The 18,684-nt window shown below is 38.8% G+C and overlaps 1 long non-coding RNA gene across 1 annotated transcript in view; it reads right to left on the bottom strand.

Moving 5' to 3' along the window:
- The window catches only part of LOC134288516 (uncharacterized), a 135,053-nt gene extending 116,369 nt beyond the window's left edge, over nucleotides 1-18,684 (bottom strand). Inside the window, exon 1 of the long non-coding RNA XR_009997990.1 lies at nucleotides 17,763-18,684. This is a non-coding gene — a long non-coding RNA (uncharacterized LOC134288516). The remainder of the gene's footprint in view (nucleotides 1-17,762) is intronic.

Here is an 18,684-nt window from a genome sequence, read left to right as displayed (position 1 = left end):
CTGCCATGCCAAATATATAACTTGACTAGCACATGATTTCAGTGATGATTTAATATGTTCAAACACATTGATCTATAGGCCGAAAACGATTTCATCGAGGATTCTTTAAATGTAACATAGGTTAGCTACAGTTTTGTTAGAAATTCTACTTGATATGCTATTTTACATTTTGAAACTTTATATCTGTTTTTTTTTTCGAGTCGATACATTGAGTTTTTTGTATCTCACTTTCCGATGTTATTCTTTAACCCACCATCAGTCGCTTGCGTGTACTGAGTACACGCGTCTCAGAAAAATGCAAAAAAATAATCGAAATTCGCATTAAACTGAACCGGGTGTTGGTCCTATTCCAAGATCCACTCTTCTTCTTGTTAGTAAGGCAGAAAAAAAATTAAAAAATGCACGGAAAGTACTCGAAAAATACGTAATTCTAACCTCAAATTTTAAATGTGTACTCAGTACACCGGCGCGACCGCTGCACAATGGTCCACGAACCAGATTTATGAGGAAAGATGCATGCAGCGCCTTCAAATGATTTCTTAGACAGATATGGTCTTCTGCAAAGTTGTTCCTAAAAATAAGGCCCTTTTTTCAATATACATGAAAATTAGGGTGGTCCATATTTTCAAAGAAATTGGTAATCAAACTTTTTTATTTGCAAGAATAACTGTATACATTCTTCGGGATAGTTGTAGATCTATCAATTTTGAGCAAGTTTGCCGAAGACACTTTTTATGTAGCTTCAAAATTGACCGATCTAGAGGCATTTTTCTGAATAAGCTTAGGGTGGTTCAAGAAAAACCGGTTTTCTGGCGTTAACTTTTTCAGTTTCGATTTTTCATCAAAGTCGCCCAAGAAACACTTGTAGAGCATTTGAAGACGCGTCGTTTCGTGCGCTGAGGTGATCGTTATCTCTTTTGGTTCAAAAGTTATAGGCATTTTTCGTAAAAAATCTTAGTTTCTTAAAAAGGTGTTAAGACGGGTTGGGGCAAACATAAAAAATATCTTTTGCCCGCATTCAAAAGAAGAAATGTTGTTATAAAACATATCAAAAAATTAGAGGGGTGTTATTTTTGTAACTCAAGTGAAAAATACTTGAAAAGTGCCTATTTTTTCTAGAAAATCATCAATATCTTTTGAACGGAATGACGTAGCAACATTTTCAGCGCTCGAAAATGTGCGTTTTTTAAAGCTCTAAAACTGGTTCTTAGACAACTTTGATGAGAAATTTGAAACAAAAAAGATAAAGGGTTTAAACTGTTTTGACCAAATTTGGAGCATTTTCCCATAGTTTTCATAGGGTGACGCTAGAACAAATCGTTTTATTGCTTTATCTTTTTGGTTTCAAATTTCTCGTTAAAGTCGCCTAAGAACCACTTTTAGAGCTTCCAAAAACGCGCATTTTCGTGCGCTGAAAATGTTGCTACGTCATTCCGTTCAAAAGATATTGATGATTTTCTAGAAAAAATAGGCTTTTTCAAGTATTTTTCACTTGAGTTACAAAAATAACACCCCTCTAATTTTTTGATATGTTTTATAACAACATTTCTTCTTTTGAAGGCGGGCAAAAGATATTTTTTATGTTTGCCCAAACCCGTCTTAACACCTTTTTAAAAATCTATGATTTTTTACGAAAAATGCCTATAACTTTTGAACCAAAAGAGATAACGATCATCTCAGCGCACGAAACGACGCGTCTTCAAATGCTCTACAAGTGTTTCTTGGGCGACTTTGATGAAAAATCGAAACTGAAAAAGTTAACGCCAGAAAACCGGTTTTTCTTGAACCACCCTAAGGTTATTCAGAAAAATACCTCTAGATCGGTCAATTTTAAAGCTACATAAAAAGTGTCTTCAGCAAACTTGCTCAAAATTGATAGATCTACAACTTTCCCGAAGAATGTATACAGTTATTCTTGCAAATAAAAAAGTTTGGTTACTAATTTCTTTGAAAATATGGACTACCCTAATTTTCATGTATATTGAAAAAATGGACTTATTTTTAGGAACAACTTTGTAGAAGACCATATTTGTCTAAAATATCATTTGAAGGCGCTGTATGCATCTTTCCTCATAAATCTGATTCGTGGACCACTGTGCGCTGGTGTAACTTTTTTGTGAACCAGACCGTTACACGAGCGGTCGCGTCGTGTACTCAGTACACGGCAAACGCTTTCAATTATGGTTTATATGCTTTACTAGATACAATGTTGGTGTCTTCGGCAAAAATGTTCATCTGGATAATGCGCGTCTGATAGTGGACATGTGGAACCGGTCAACACGATCTGGTCCTGTCCCGGGTGTCGGAATGGCCCTCGCGGGAACCTGTTTCGTGGACATTTCAATTATGGCACCAAAACTGGGCATGCGACGGCTCTATCTTCATGATTTTTCACGTACATCATCTTAGTAACCATGAAAATGACCAGTGACCTCCCTAGCTAACCCGTGGCCACCGGAATGTGCCCTGGAGGAACCTGTTTCGAGGACATTTTGACCGTGACACCAAAACTAGGCATGCGACAGCTCTATCTTCATGATTTTCCATATCCATCATCTTAGTAACCATGAAAATGACCAGTGACCTCCCTGGCTAACTCGTGACCATCGTAATGTGCCCTAGAGGAACCTGTTTCGAGGACATTTTGATAATGACACCAAAACTAAGCTTGCGACGGCTCTATCTTCATGATTTTTCATATCCATCATCTTAGTAATCATGAAAATGACCAGTGACCTCCCTGGCTAACCCGTGGCCACCGGAATGTACCCTGGAGGAACCTGTTTCGAAGACATTTTGACCATGACACCAAAACTAGGCATGCGACGGTTCTATCTTCATGATTTTCCATATCCATCATCTTAGTAACCATGAAAATGACCAGTGACCTCCCTGGCTAACCCGTGGCCACTGGAATGTGCCCTGGAGGAACCTGTTTCGAGGTCATTTTGACCATGACACCAAAACATGGCATGCGACGGCTCTATCTTCATGATTTTCCATATCCATTATTTAAGTAACCACGAAAATGACCAGTGACCTCTCTGGCTAACCCGTGGCTACCGGAATGTGCCCTGGAGGAACCTGTTTCGAGGACATTTTGACCATGACACCAAAACATGGCATGCAACGGCTCTATCTTCATGATTTTCCATATCCATTATTTTAGTAACCACGAAAATGACCAGTGACCTCCCTGGCTAACCCGTGGCCATCGGAAAGTGCCCTGGAGGAACCTGTTTCGAGGACATTTTGACCATGACACCAAAACATGGCATGCGACGGCTCTATCTTCATGATTTTCCATATCCATCATCTTAGTAACCATGAAAATGACCAGTGACCTCCCTGGCTAACTCGTGACCATCGTAATGTGCCCTAGAGGAACCTGTTTCGAGGACATTTTGATAATGACACCAAAACTAAGCTTGCGACGGCTCTATCTTCATGATTTTTCATATCCATCATCTTAGTAATCATGAAAATGACCAGTGACCTCCCTGGCTAACCCGTGGCCACCGGAATGTACCCTGGAGGAACCTGTTTCGAAGACATTTTGACCATGACACCAAAACTAGGCATGCGACGGTTCTATCTTCATGATTTTCCATATCCATCATCTTAGTAACCATGAAAATGACCAGTGACCTCCCTGGCTAACCCGTGGCCACTGGAATGTGCCCTGGAGGAACCTGTTTCGAGGTCATTTTGACCATGACACCAAAACATGGCATGCGACGGCTCTATCTTCATGATTTTCCATATCCATTATTTAAGTAACCACGAAAATGACCAGTGACCTCTCTGGCTAACCCGTGGCTACCGGAATGTGCCCTGGAGGAACCTGTTTCGAGGACATTTTGACCATGACACCAAAACATGGCATGCAACGGCTCTATCTTCATGATTTTCCATATCCATTATTTTAGTAACCACGAAAATGACCAGTGACCTCCCTGGCTAACCCGTGGCCATCGGAAAGTGCCCTGGAGGAACCTGTTTCGAGGACATTTTGACCATGACACCAAAACATGGCATGCGACGGCTCTATCTTCATGATTTTCCATATCCATCATCTTAGTAACCATGAAAATGACCAGTGACCTCCCTGGCTAACTCGTGACCATCGTAATGTGCCCTAGAGGAACCTGTTTCGAGGACATTTTGATTATGACACCAAAACTAAGCTTGCGACGGCTCTATCTTCATGATTTTTCATATCCATCATCTTTGTAACCGAAAAAACTGCGTTACCAAAATAGGACCAGTGACCTTCCTGTCACACTCGTGGTCACTGGGGGTAACGGTTACCAAGACAATGAATATAAAAATTATGAAGATAGAGCCGTTCTCTAACACGTTCCGGTGGCCACGGGTTTATGCTAGGTATCGCTCAAGTAATTTCCGTTCAGTGCATTATTTTTTCTTTACCGGAATGCTCAAGAAATTCAACACAGAGAGCTCCATTTGATTTGACGTATCTTCTCAGTTCCGTACTGGAGTAAAAAAAAAATCAAAATATCCTCATTTCTCGAGCGATTCCTTATCTGAATTTTCCACACATCGAGATAGGCCAAAAAATCTTGCGAACTGCGTACGTTTTATAATGCAAGGACGCTGCACAGTGGTTCCACCATAGGTCTAAACCTTTGACCACAATCAACTGTGATATCATTGCGGTAACATAAAGTTTATTGATTTTTTTTTCTAATTTCAGTCGTTTGCATTCATCACTCTACCATCCAACATGTATTTAGTTGATTGTGTTCGATTCTTATATGGTTGAAAACGATGTTAATGTAAAATTTAGATGCTACTTTATTTTTTATAAATTTTCTTTATAATATTAAACAATGATTTACTAGATTAGTCACTTAAGAGTCATACCTTTATGCACTGAAAACTGACAGCTTTTACCCTCTCTATACATTACATTTCACTATTCTTAAGCAGCTGTGAGTACCGTAATATAACGTATAACGTAACAACATTTTTATGTTTGTTACGATATATCCAAGTTACGTTATATCGAAGCCAAAAAAGATCCCCCCCTAAAATTATGTTATTCATTCAACAATGATTTTTAGCCTTGCTTAAATGTTTTTTTTCATCGTTGTATTTTATATACAACTAGCTGTCCCGGCAAACTTTGTTTTGCCAAGCTGTGGTGGTTTGACAACAGTAGGGCTTAAAACAGCACCGCACTCTAGATTGGTTTCAATTCGATCGTGCTGATTTTCTTCCCAGGTCATAAAAAATCAGCATTTTGTCTATTTTCTTACATTTTCAGATCATTTTCCTAACTTTTTTTTACATATAAACACAGCCACCATGAAAACGAATCAAACCATGCAAGATTCATTCTGATCGGTTCAGCCGTTCGTGATTTTTGTTGCCTCAAAGGGAAGTCAAACTCATTTTTATATATATAGATTTTATATGTAGTATACCTTTTTATATCTAACTACTTAAACCAATATCGCATAAAACAAGATTCTTTTCCATTTTTGCATCCCGAACTGCTCAAGCGTCAAACGTTATCTGTTCATGTGATTATATGTACCAAATCCCCTAGCAGGTAGCGTTGGAGTGTACATCATTTCATTTTCATTCCTCCAAAATTACCCCGGGAATTCACCCAGGAATTTCTTAATGAAATACCTTCTGTGATTTATCCTGAAATTCTCGAAGGAGTTCCTCTAGTTTTTTTCTCAAGGATTTAAACTCCTCCATCTATTCCTACTGGCTTTAATCTGCTAGGATTTCTCTAAAAAGGGCTTTGAAATAGGACACAATTGGTAAAGTACTAGAATTGTAGTAATGAGCTGAATTTTTGCATGGTGAGAAGGTCAATTCTCCGTTTCTGCAATGAAATGGTGCAAAAAGCGTGGGTATTATTATTCCTTGCCTAATTTGATGCTGTTTGGTTCCAGGCAGAGCGTAATATCATAAAGACTATTCCGTGAATCACGCTTATTATTCAAATAGCAAAACATTGGAACCATAAAAAAGTTACGATATATCGAGGTAAAAGTTACGTTATATTGAGTTACGTAATATCGAGGCTACGTTATACCGAGGTATGACTGTATACAAATCAGTTGGTAATTAAAACCACAAAACAAAAAAATTCGGCTCCGTAAAGCTATTCGAAAATTACAAAACTAGATTGAACATATTTTATTCGATACAAAAAACGCTTTTGGAAGGCTAATATGTACAGTCGAACCTCCATGAGTCGATGTTCCTTGACTCGATATCGACTCATGGAGGTATTTTTTTCCATACTGAAAAATAATTTATGGGTTACTATGATGGTCCCTCTGAAAAGCTTCCCAAAGAATGTTTGTTCCACTACTCGAAATTTACTTGAGTTGATGGTCCCTTCAATATCGACTCATGGAGGTTTTACTGTATCAAATTAACGGATTCACCATGCTATAAGCGAAAATTATATGCATGACCGCCCTCATAGTAGGAACCGTGAGCGCTGGTCTTTTTCACGGTTACTTAGGGTAAATAGCGTTAGCGTAGTTACCGTAGATTGGATACTAACAACATTCATGTACCTTTTGCTAATCTTGCTTGGATTGCTTTTCGGAACAAGGCCGGGGAGTTAACTTTGCTCCAATCTTATGCAAGAATACCAAAAGCACAAATGTCATTATTCCCGGCCACGCCCATCTTTACCGTAACTTGGGATAGGGGAAGGAAACGTTAATGTAGCACTTATTCAAGAGGCCTCCGACTCAGTGACACTCCCATAAGTACTACGGAGTGGGTGGTTGGGAGGTGTATTATGTAAGTGAAGGATTCGCCTGAAAAGCTGGCGATGCACCCACGGCATTGGTTGTTTACATGGATAAAATTTAATCTTTTGAAAAAAAACAGCTGTACGAAAATAAAATCAAAAGATATTTTTTTCTATTGCATAAATAAGTATGTTTCGGATCAGTGCAAGGCACACGTAGAACCGACCCCTCTAGGGTCATTGGAACGCTGCAATAAATGTTTAAAACGCGAGGAAAAACAAATTGGCGACTCGAGAAATAACAAAATAAAAGAAAAGAAAAAAATATACAAAAAAGTCATGTTAAATAACAACAAAAAACATCTCAATTTTTCTAAAAAAATAAAACAAGATCGCGTAAAACGAGTAAAAAAAGTAGGCGATCCGAAAAAAAAAATTGCGACATTACGACACCCGGCTCGAAGAAATACGACGCGGACAACGTGGTCTACCCGCCACCGAATTATGTGGGGATCTTGACCCTTCAAAAAATAAGAAGGATGTTTCGTCGTCCCGACTACTAATGTGCATCTGAAATCTCCCGCTTGTGCATCTTAAATAAAAAAATAGTATTAAATGGTGATAAGCTCACAACAGTTACATAATTTTTGAAAATAAATCTCTCTAAACACAGAAAAAAAAAATACCTGAATCCTCCTGAAACAAATGGTTAATTAACAATAAAAAACATAGTGCAAAAAAAAAACAAATTGTGATTTTGGAATTTTCCTGCATTTAAATTAACAAAGCTAAAAATTACAAGATCAAAATTTGTATGGTAGATCTTACGCCGTAACGCACCATTACAAGGTGATCTACCCACGTTACGGGTTTTCACGGTTACTTAGGGCAAATCGCCAATTATTGCACACCTTGAAAACTCGCTAATTGTTGCACACTCCATGCTTTTCTAATGAGGTGTGCAACAAGGTGTGTAACAATTGGCGATTTACCCTAGATGATTGATGTGTATATAACATCAAAAAGATAGAGCAGTTACATGCCTAGTTTTGGCGCCTTGGTCAAAATCGTTCTCAAAACAGGTTCCTTCAAGGCAAAGTCCAGTGGCCACGGGATGGCCAGGGAGGTCACTGATCATTTTCATGGTTACTAAGATGATGGATATGGAAAATCAGGAAGATAAAGACGTCACATGCCTAGTTTTAGCGTCAAAGCCAAAATGTCCTCGAAACAGGTTCCTCCAGGGCACAATCCGGTAGTCACGGGTTAGCCAGGGAGGTCACTGGTCATTTTCGTGGTTACTTAAATAATGGATATGGAAAATCATGAAGATAGAGCCGTCGCATGCCATGTTTTGGTGTCATGGTCAAAATGTCCTCGAAACAGGTTCCTTCAGGGCACATTCCGGTGGCCACGGGTTAGCCAGGGAGGTCACTGGTCATTTTCGTGGTTACTTAAATAATGGATATGGAAAATCATGAAGATAGAGCCGTCGCATGCCATGTTTTGGTGTCATGGTCAAAATGTCCTCGAAACAGGTTCCTTCAGGGCACATTCCGGTGGCCACGGGTTAGCCAGGGAGGTCACTGGTCATTTTCATGGTTACTAAGATGATGGATATGAAAAACCATGAAGATAGAGCCGTCGCATGCCTAGTTTTGGTGTCATGGTCAAAATGTCCTCGAAACAGGTTCCTTCAGGGCACATTCCGGTGGCCACGGGTTAGCCAGGGAGGTCACTGGTCATTTTCATGGTTACTAAGATGATGGATATGAAAAATCATGAAGATAGAGCTGTCGCATGCCATGTTTTGGTGTCATGGTCAAAATGTCCTCGAAACAGGTTCCTCCAGGGCACATTCCGGTGGCCACGGGTTAGCCAGGGAGGTCACTGGTCATTTTCATGGTTACTAAGATGATGGATATGAAAAATCATGAAGATAGAGCCATCGCATGCCTAGTTTTGGTGTCATGGTCAAAATGTCCTCGAAACAGGTTCCTCCAGGGCACATTCCGGTGGCCACGGGTTAGCCAGGGAGGTCCCTGGTCATTTTCATGGTTACTAAGATGATGTACGTGAAAAATCATGAAGATAGAGCCGTCGCATGCCCAGTTTTGGTGCCATAATTGAAATTTCCACGAAACAGGTTCCCGCGAGGGCCATTCCGACACCCGGGACAGGACCAGATCGTGTTGACCGGTTCCACATGTCCACTATCAGACGCGCATTATCCAGTTGGACATTTTTGCCGAAGACACCAACATTGTATCTAGTAAAGCATATAAACCATAATTGAAAGCGTTTGCCGTGTACTGAGTACACGACGCGACCGCTCGTGTAACTTTTTTTATGCGACTGATGGAGGGTTAATTTTCGCATAAACTCAAATGGAATAAGGTTCATGCACTGGTTTAGGCTAGTCTAAGGGTTAATATTTTTCAAAAACTCAACAGTAATTCTATGGAAACTAATAATATATGTGGAGGTAGCTATCGACTGAGGAATCTGGAAACCTAGGACGATTTTCGGCTTGGCAGTCGCAATTGCAATCAAACGATCAGATATTCTCCTTCATCCGACGTTTCGATGTTTATTACATCTTCTTCAGGGAATTAGAAGTGTTAATCACTTTCGTTCTGAAAAGCTTTGTGAAAGCATAATCCGTCTAAAACAAAAATTTAAAAAAAAACTATGGGATCCACTTCTACAACACTAATAATATTCGCAGAATTCGGTTCGCGCTTCTAACAACACTACCAACGGCCAATTTGTTTAAGCTTTATTCTTTACTTTGGATATTATTCTGGCCAATCGCTTGTATTTCTTATAGGAGTGGCTAAATTAAAAGTACGCATGGGAGCTGATTTTTGAAGGATTTTTTTTTCAGGTTTTATTCAAAATCTATTATTTTCATAGTGGTGACCATCACTGTTGGACAGGCTTGATAATCCTCCTCGAAATCAAAAGAGTTTTGCAACATGCTCTAGAGTGGTGTTTTGCTTTTGCCTCGTCGCGAGGGAGCGAACGAACCCCAAACAGAGAGGCAACAAAAACTGAGCGAGGAAGAGGGGAACGAAAAAAGAGCCGATGATTATTTTGGGTTTTTGAGTGCGATTTTCGCCTCGAGAATCTTTCTTTGTATGGGAGTGGAACTCACGAGAGCTTTTTGAGTGTGAGTGGACGTGAGACACACAACAAGCAATTATGAGTGTTGGACGAACTCCTCGCTGCGCGGCAAGCTCGCGCTCGGTGCTGTTGAGGATTTGCGTTGTGATTTCTGAGTTTTATTTTCACTCCTCAGAAAATCGCCAAAATCGCTTCCTCATTTTCTCGCGAGGGAGTTTCTGTCAAGCCTGCTGTTGGAAATACCGTAAAGAATATCCTCTCCAGCTTTCTCCATTACGTCATGTTGCATCATAGACGTATAAGAGTATTAACAGGGGATACCTGTAAACTGAGCAGCAGTTTTTATTTTGGTTTTATGATGATTCTAAGAACCACTTCTAACTCAAAATGTTACTTGGAAAGCAAACTAAAATGTAGAAAATAAAAAAAGGCAACATAAACTCGCACACAAAATTTGCACATTGTAGCTCATTTTTATACTAAAACCGCTCACTGCACTGCAAAATAGTTTTGCTGGTAATCATCAAACTTTGCTGATTTTTGGCGTGCTGATTGCATTCAGCAATACAAATTACTGAGTATCAGCAATTATTTTTCAACTTGCTGAACCATCCAGCAATTTTGACAGTTGATCAGCAAAGTTGTGCTGAAATTCAGCAAAAATGTTGCTGAAATTCAGCAATTTCTTTTGCTGATTCTTGGCGTGCTGGAAGCATTTCAAAGATTTTGGTGTGTGTGAAGCAGGCCCTCCCTACTGTTGAAAAATTACAGCTCTGTACGGGAGTCTTAGATGAATATTTTGAGGGTTTGCGAGGTGTTTAAATGCGTTTCAAGTGATTTCATGGAGTTTCAGGGGGTCTCAGAGAGCTTCAATTAGTTTAAGAAGCTTCAGCAAAGTTTAATAAGAGTTTACGGAACTTTCAAGAGAGTTTTCTGAAAGATTTCAAGGCGTATTGCCTCACCAGAATGTTATCTCGATGCAGGTATCCAACTATAATTTGCCTGAATGTATTCAAACTAAATGGAGATTCCAGGTTTTCTAGAGTTTCTACTGTGAGAATGGGTTTCCAATAGATTTTCGAGGGATTCTCTAAGCTTTTATTTTAGGCTTTCTACAAGAGTTTCTCTAGATTTTTTTCAAGATTCCACCAAACTTTCCCGTTTCTTCTGGTATTTCTGTTAGAGTTTTTTTTCCATATTAACGAGATTTTTAACCCTAGGCTAGTTCATCTCGGGACCCACGCTTTACTTCCCTTCCGAAGGAAGAACCCACATTTTGTGAGTATGTCGGGAGTGGGATTCGATCCCAGGTCCTCGGCGTGATAGTCTTGTGTTCAAACCACCACACCAGGTCCGCTCCACCTGTTAGAGGTTTTCCCAGATTACTTGCAGATGGATCTATGACAAAAGGTGGAAGGTCAGAAGGCCGAAAGGACAAAAGTTTGAAAGATCACAATGAAAAATAACTAGGACAAAAGGTCAAAAGGACAAAGGTTCAGAAGGTCAAAATAAAAAAAAATAACTTGGACAAAATGTGGAAAGGAAAAAGGTTGAAGGTCAATAGCTCGAAGGCTATTTAAGTACCTGCAGGGTGACGATAGATGCCATAAATATTTTTCGCATTCCGTCACTCTTAATAAATATGAATATTTGGATGTAATAAAAATAAAATGCACTGGCAGACAAAGAAAGCCCTTCATTCAATAACTGTGTAAGTACTCAAGGAACGCGAAGCTGAAAAGATGCAGGATGAGCAGCAATTATAACGTCAAGTAAGAAAGAAAACGTTAAAAAATATTTAAGATTATTTTCGCTCGTGTTTTCTATTCACCTTTCGACCTTTTGTCCACCTTATTTTGATCTGTTGAATTTTTGACCGTCGACCATAGGGCACTGCATGAAAATCTCTCCTTCTCTCTCACTTTTACAGAAATTTTGTAAACAACAAGGCCCAGAAACGTCCAAATCCCATACAAAATCAAAACAGTGCAGGGCCCTATGGCTGTCAACCTTTTGTCCTACAACCTATTGGATTGTAGGACAGAAAGTTGAAAAGCCTTGGAAAAACAAAACTCGAAGGTCAAAAGGTCGAAGGGCCAAAAGATCGAAGGGTCGAAAATTAAAAAAAAAATAACTAGGACAAAATATTGTAAGGACAAAAGGTTGGACTTTGGGCGATGGATTTTCACGAAAATTGTTCTAGGTGTTCGGCCAAACCACATATTCGACCAGTTTACAGATTTTCCTCAGAACATATCATGCTACTGGAATAAACTACTAGGAACATGAAGGTTCTAATAAAGTTCAGCTTTTAAGGAGCTCTGAAAGGAAACCTTTAAGAGAAAACCCGTGAGAAACTTAGAGGGAAATGTGTGACCCTAACCCTCCACAATTCTGGGGCTCCCAAAAAATTTCACTATAAGAATTAAAAGTTGAAACAAGAATAAATAGTGCAAACAATACTCCTTTTTTTCAAGTTCTTGAAATCAAAAGTGTCCAAAAATGTAAACCTTTTTTTTTCATTCAGATATTGGGAAGAATTCCTGTATGAAATCTTCATCTGAATTTTGGAGGAACTTTGGACGAAATCCATTACAGAATTCCAAGTTCTGTAAAATAAATAGTCCAAAAGTAGTTGCTTTATAGTTTTGTGAAATTCTCCGGAAACTGAAAATATTTTGAAAATATTTTCACGGAGCTCAAAAAAGAATTGGAGATTCCCATTCGAATTGGGAAGATTCTTATTTAATTTTAACCCCAGAACTAAGCAACATTATTATTTTTTGTTTGTTTGTTGAGACCAACCTCAAACGATTAGATTAGATCAGCGTTTCTCAAACTATGGGTCGCGACCCACTGGTGGGTCGCGGGCTGATTTTTGGTGGGTCGCGATAGTGTAATAAATGTTGTAATTAACTGATATAAAATGATTACAATATTTCCGTTTGCTCTTTTGGACAATCGGAAGAGCCATATCTATAAATGAGGTTTACCTCCATTCTTTATTTAAAATTGAAACTACTGTCTGCGTTCTAAAATAAATTCTGAAACTATGAGATTTCAACCAGAAGTTTTAGGATTCTGGTAAGATTTCAGATTTTCCTTGTGTTTTGAAAAAAAAAATGAGTTGAAGTAGTTATTTGCAGTTTGGATTTTTTTGTTAGATTTACACGCCAAGTTCAGCAGTTGGAATTTCAGAAAAAAAGAATAAAACACCAAAAATCAGAAACAAAAAACCAAATTTCAACAAGAAACAAATGTAAGTTTTGTAATCTCCTCTGAATTATCTGTTTATTATTGCCAAAATTCGGTAACGCTTAACTTCAGTTAAATTCTGCTGAATTCGATCATTTTGGCTTTTACAGAAAACAGATCAGCTCAAATTGATTTCAATAATATAGGATTGAAATAGGAAACTCATCTAACCATTCAGCAGTACTATAATTCTAAACAGACGCGCCAAGTTGGTCAAATTTTTAGGGGGGGGGGGGGGGTGGCAAAGCCTGGTTTTTCTGATTTTAAGTATGGGAAAACCGGATTGCTAAATATGGGGGGGACAAAACTATGCTTGACAAACCCCAAACCAACTCAAAGATTTGCAAGATTAGGCGCTACATAAATTTATCAAAACCATTGAAAGTGATAAAATGTATTTATTCAAAAATATAGTTAAAATTTTCTAACATGATGTATGTTATGGAAATATGTGCTGGTGGGTCGCCAGATTCTATAACAACCAAAAGTGGGTCGCCAGCTGAAAAAGTTTGAGAACCCCTGGATTAGATTTTAAATTTGGAATGTAATTTGTAGCAGAAATTTTGACAAAATCCATTAAATTGAATTCAATATTGCAAAATAATTTTGTGGAGAAACGCTAACAGATATTGGAGGAATTTTAAGAGTTTTGCCAAAAAAAACTTGTAAATATCAGATTTGAAAATTCGTTTGGTATTTTCATTTAATGTTTTCTGGAAACTCGTGATTAACAATTAAGCCCCAAATTATTTTAAGAATCAATGGATGATTTGCTTAAATTTCTTCAACTTTCACCAGTTGATCTAAAGCTTTTTATGATAGACTCCTCCAGTGATTGCACCAAGGATTTCTGTATGAATTCTGTTAGTAGCTTTCACATAAACAATCCCCAGCCATTGCGCTAGAAATTTGTCGAAGATTTCTGGCAGTACAAATCCTTCTACATCAGAATGATGAACATTCTTATCTCCATTTATTTTATTCTGTATATCCCGAAACAATCTTCTAGAAAGACCGCCTCCACAGCAATGTGGCCTCCAGCTTACACTTTTGTAAATCCAGCACTGTTTCAATTACCAACGGCAATTCCGACTTTTTCTTGATCAAGTATGTAATTTAAAGTTTTTCAATAACTTTGCTGTATTTTCCGAAATTATACCTAGATATACTTGTCGTTGACCGCTTTTGCCAACAGCGATATGATTATGACACCGATTTGTTCGTTTTCTCCATTGGTTGAAGATCATTACAAGTGCAAAAGTTATGACAGGTCAGATTCTGCTGGTGATATTCTTGTAAATTTTTCAAAGAGTGTTCTTCGGATTCTTGGCAAGATGCTGACAGATTCTTGAAGTTCATGTCAATCGTTTTGAAAAATTTGTGGTGAATTTCTGGCGAAAAGTTTTGGGGTATTTCTTTCTAATTATTGGCAGATCTTTGGTAAATGGCCTGACAAGGCTTTGGAGCACCGGGCACTAGGGACTAGGGCACCGCGTTGTACGATCTCAAACTTCTTTGGCTTTAAACCGTAAGAGAAGAGAGAACCGTAACTTGAGAGTAAAATACATGAAATTGTTAGGATTAATTTTGTTTGATTACTATTTTTATCACACAACTTAGAGTGACAGTGTTGGCAAACATTACTAATTTTTTAAATTTTGATCGCAATATAATTTTTCGTCATCTAAAATCGGTTTAAATATGTTATGGACGATGATACTTGTTAGTGATTTTGCGAATTTCGGATTTAATTTGTCTAATTTTTACATCCCTATACTAACATTTTATCATCAAATGCTCAATTAAAAATATAATTTCAGCAATGATTGTATTGAAAATTACTGAAAGTCTCTTTAGTAAAGACAAATCAATCAATGTTTTGAAAATTAGTGTCCCAAACAAGATTTCTTCCATATTTAGATTACCGATTTGTTTTGAGATGTAAACATCTTGAGGTTTTGTGATCATTGCTGAAAAAGAGACGAACCAGCCAAGGGCTGAAAGTCTCTCAAATAAAGATAAATCAATCAATCAATCAATCATTGCTGAAATCATTTGATTTTCATTTTTTATGAAGCATTTTATTTTCCGTGTAATATTCAATTTGAGGGTTTGTTTGGGGCTGTCCATAAACCACGTGGTCTGGAGGGGGGGGGGGGGTTCGGCCAATGACCATTTTGTATGGACGAAAAAAAAATTTTGTATGGACTAATGACCACGCGGGGGGGGGGGGGGTTTAAGAAATCCCTAAAATATGACCACGTGGTTTATGGACAGCCCCTTTTGGCCTTGCAGTCTTCGGTGTGCAATCAAAACGACATATGTTTTCTACGCCCGACGTTTCGATGATCTATGCCATCAACATGCCAATTTTAAAATATATTCAAATTCACTACACTTTCACGATCTCAGAATGGTTGTGATTTTTTTTCCCGATGTATCAAATTTCAAAAGAATGAGTAAAACAGATCTAAATGAATCTGGTACAAAAAGATCATAGGGAATCGCGCCACTTGGGCGGTGGCTTCTATATTCGTCTGTTTTCCACTATAATTCAGTCAAATTTGAACCAATTGACACAACTTTTGGAATGTGGTGAGATATGTATAGTATCTACCCATGTACAACATTTCAAGTAAATTGGTTCAAAATTGACTGAGTTATAGTGGAAAACAGACGAATATAGAAGCCACCGCCCAAGTGGCGCAATACCCTATTGCTTATCAAAGTGAATCCCGACCCTACGATATCTTCCCTACTAACAAGCACTCCTTCCTGGAACCTTTTGTGGAAACGTGCGTTAATCCTTATGTGGCCGAAATGCAAGGTGTAAAAAAAGCAAAGTTTGTCGGACGCATAACGGTTAAACGCCAACTTTCGCATTACAAAAGTTGTTACTAACATTCCTCCCCTCTTCCAAGCTGACTACAAGTACAAGGCCGGTGCCATTATTGTACCGTTAAAGAGAGCCTTTGAAAGTTTCACAGAGTGAATGTTGACCACTCCCAGTAAATTATTCAGTTGATTCATTTTGCAACTGCCATTGTCAATCACGGTGTAGTAACCATAGATATGTGCAGTCAGTCTAAGCTAAGCTAAGCAAAAAACCGTGATTTTCATTTTTATTTCATACTAAAAAAGTTAGGCATTTTTTCAATATTCCATACACAATTTTTTTTTTAATTTTGTGCGATTTATTAAATAAAAACTCTTAAAACTTCCTAAGAAAGACATATTGTCAGTGCTCTTATACGAGAAATTTATTTCATGGCAACCGAAACTCATCTTAAACACCATCTTAAGTAAACCTATTTTCATTCTACGGAAAACAAAGCTAATAAGCGCTATTTGTTTTGTTTTTCACATGATTTTGTAAATCGTCTGTTTTTGGAACATGACAAACATAGGGCAAAGGCTGGACAAGAATACTTATATAGTACTCTTTCAGAAATTTAGCTTGACTTATTGACAAGTACAAAGTTGGGAAAGTTCTCTGAAGTTTTGTTTTCAGGAAATCCTTTTCCACTAAATTTTAAACAATTTCAGTAATAAAAAAAATAAAAATGTCTAAAAAAGGTATCCCCAGTACTTTTTTTTAAGAATTTTATATCATATCCCTTCAGGAATTTTCTTTGGCTTTTTAGTTATATAAAAAGCCCACGTGGAATGCCGCAATAAGTGAGTTTTTTTTATTGTTCCAAAAAAAATCTATCCTCGACTTGTTCAGAAGCTTTCAGGAGTACTCAGAAATTCCTTTATCAATTCATGATCCAGATATAATGCCAAATTATACATGGAACTTATTCGGTAATTTTCATAAACCCCTTTTTTTATTGCCGATAGGAACTAGAGCCCATATAGCCGAGGCGGTAAACGCACGGGTATTCAGCATGACCATGCTGAGGGTGACGGGTTCGATTCCCGGTCGGTCCAGGATCTTTTCGTAAAGGAAATTTCCTTGACTTCCTTGGGCATAGAGTATCTTCGTGCCTGCCACACGATATACACATGCAAAATGGTCATTGGCAGAGGAAGCTCTCAGTTAACAACTGTGGAAGTGCTCATAGAACACTAAGCTGAGAAGCAGGCTTTGTCCCAGTGAGGACGTTACGCCAAGAAGAGAGAGAGAGAGGAACTAGAGTCTGGGACCATTTGGGCAGGAGCACCTATTTTGGGTACTTGCTGCTATAACTCAGTCAATTTCAAATCTTTTGACTTGAATTTTTGCACATGGCTAGATACTGTGCGTATCTGATGGCGTCTCTACTTTGTTTAAATTTCAACACATTTTAAAAGAATGTTGAAGAATTTTTCAAAAAGTACTGACAAAAAAGCACAGGGAGACCAATGGCTTTATTTTAGAACGTAGCTCCAAGTGATTCTTGGGGATTCTTGAAAATGTACTTATTACAATAGCTACTTGAACCGTCATGAACATTGTAACATAAACTCTACCAGCAATATTGTATTGTTGTGAGCATTTCGAAGCTAATATTGGTTTACGCTACGGATTGATATTTGTTTCGATATTAAACAAGCTGGCTTCCCTAGAGAAAGTGATGAAAACTTTCTAGAATTTTGTCGATTTGATATGGAATGACCCCTAGTTGTTTGAAAAAAATCTACCTACCAACTTTCAATGTTATTACATCACCCAGGCAAGTTCGTGAAGGGCACACCGCACACCAGCTCCGGCCTGACTTCTGGTAAACTTTTGGGTGACCCAAAAGCCAACTCCCACTGGTAATTGTCAAAATTTGCTTGCTCGACGACCTTGGTGGCGCAAGTGCAGCCTTATGTGGGTAGGCAATTTCACTTTCATGTGCACCCTGCAACAACAGTACTGTCGGGAGTTATTCAATTGCGACCGCGCGATGCTCAGCGTGCTTTTGTGCTTTCCTTCATTCCACCACTAATGCTGCGTCGCGCGTTGAAGACCCGACCGGGGAGTTGCATGCGCCAGTGCCCGCGAAACGAAATGTCACTGCTGCACAATGTTCCAGCACGTCGCGCCGCTGCCGCCAACGAATGCACTTCCACCCAGAAGAAATACCGCGCCACCAACTTCACTCGAGTGCTTCAATTATTTCGCCTTGTGGAGTTACTCACTTCACTCGGAGGTGCCTGAAATGTCACAGATTCTTCGCTTTGTCTTCTTCGGCCTCAGCTAGGGATGCACCGATTCCGGCCAGAACAAACAACGCGATCGCCGATACATACACACATACACTCATACACTCCCACCCCCCGAAAATTAAGGGTGGCAATCTTATGCTGACAATTCGACCCCCTTCGGAATGACTCGCGAAAATTTGCACACAGCTCGTCTCAAGGGTGCTTCCAACCGCCGTAAAGCTACTTCTCACAATCTCGGATCGTTAAAAAGAGAGAACGCGGTACCCGAGCACACTCCGCAAAGGCTGTGCATAAACTGACGACCAGATCTTCGGAGCCGGCGGAGATATACGGGAATTATATAAATTCACCCATGGCATCGCACGCGCTCCCAACAGAAAAGAGCAACTTCTCCACGATCTTAAGATCCGCGAGAT

This window comes from Aedes albopictus, chromosome 2 (genome assembly GCF_035046485.1).
Source record: "Aedes albopictus strain Foshan chromosome 2, AalbF5, whole genome shotgun sequence".
Lineage (NCBI taxonomy): Eukaryota > Metazoa > Arthropoda > Insecta > Diptera > Culicidae > Aedes > Aedes albopictus.
The sequence above is the reverse complement of the archived record's forward strand: the minus strand, read 5'-3'. Positions and strand labels throughout refer to the sequence as shown.